This window comes from Halyomorpha halys, unplaced genomic scaffold, assembly GCF_000696795.3.
Source record: "Halyomorpha halys isolate HHAL.00 unplaced genomic scaffold, Hhal_1.1 Scaffold303.1, whole genome shotgun sequence".
In the NCBI taxonomy this organism is placed as follows: Eukaryota; Metazoa; Arthropoda; class Insecta; order Hemiptera; family Pentatomidae; genus Halyomorpha; species Halyomorpha halys.
The window spans coordinates 409,282-410,946 of NW_027115075.1; positions in this window are offsets into that span (position 1 = coordinate 409,282).

Consider the following 1,665-nt stretch of genomic DNA (forward strand, 5'->3'; position numbering starts at 1 on the left):
GAGCAGTTTCTTGTCGTTTCAGTCTTGTGTGTGGATTCCAAGTAAGTCTCTTGTCAAGATGGAGTCCTAAGTATCGAATCTGTTCAACAGGCGTTAGTGGAGTATTTAGAAAGGATACTGTAGGACAGGAGGGTAGATGTTCACGACGGAGAGTAAAGGTGATCTGATGGGATTTTGTCAGGATTTATTTTGATTCTTCAGTTTTGACACCATTCTTGTATAGATTATTGAACCTTAGTTTTAACAAATAAATAATGAAGTTTTAATCCTCTGACCATCATTTTGTATCTTATGCAAAAATCTTTCCATAAGTAGATGGTGGCCGTTGGGTTAATACAGGTCCCCAACGAGGAACTGATAATTCTACATTGTATTTTCTAAATAGTATTAATATTATGTCGATATTATTATAATTATTATTTGATTAAATTTTATGCTTTATAAAGAAGAAAGAAGCGACAGCAGACGGCAGTGAGACCCAAGAGTGGAGGGTCAGAGGATGTTGGGGCCCCACTTACCAGTCACTGATTCACGACAATTGGCGTCGTTTCGCTGTTCCGCTACTCTCAATGAGCCTTCTTCCCCTCTCCTTCGAGCCTCTTGCTTTCTTACAATCTTCTGTCATCTCTATGCATCTCCTGGACCATCCAGATGTCACATGTTAGATGAGAGGTGGAATGTTTTTAATTTTAAACAAATTCTGTACCCGAATATTCGTTGCAATGTCGAATCGAACGGCATTTTAATCATGAATATATCAAGAAATATCTTATTTCTAGGACGAAAAAATACATTTCCGCTTGGCTCAAACGATTAAGATTTGTGAATTCTTGGCTAAAAATATTGTATCTCAAAGTTGGGCAAGAGCTTAATATCATTCTTGTTTAACTAAGACAAAAGCATTCGGAAATTTATAGGTCTTGGTAAAGTTATATAGTTTATGGTTTTAGATACTTCTATAGTTCCTTTCCCTGATTCGAAGATAAGTGAGATCGTTAGGTGGGGCCTTTTTTTTTTTTTTTTTTTTTTTTTTTTTTTTTTTTTTAACTTTGCTTCTCAAGCATTTCTAAGCTCACATTTTACTTGATTTGTCCAACATCTTTCATGTTCCTTATGGTTTTTTTTCTTATCCAAATGTCAAATTAATTCGAATTGTGATACTGCTATTAATTTTTCGATTTTTTTACACGTATGACGGTACTTATACAATCTAATAACACTTTATGTTTATTTATTTAATTATTAAATTTTCATGACAGCGTTAGAGTATGGATCAAATTTAATGTCCCTGATTGGATCAATGTGTTTCACTGCTTGATGCAATTTATAATTTATTGACACCAGGTACCTAAGGATTAAAGGAAGCTATGAGAACTAATACGTCTAACTCACAACATTGTTCAAACCATAAATGCACTTCATTTCGACTAAAACAGAACTATTTGATTCAGGGAATATTTCTAATTTTGAGCTGTCCTAATTCCTGGAGATATGCCTATCTCTTCTTATTGTTGTTGTTGTTGATTTTTTGCTTAAAGGCGTAAAACCCTCTGGTCATCAACGCCTGTTCTCTTCTTATTATATATCATTTAAGAATATAATTTCAGAGTCAATTTTTTTAAATTATAATATATTAAGTAAACTAAATTAGCATTACTAGGCCGC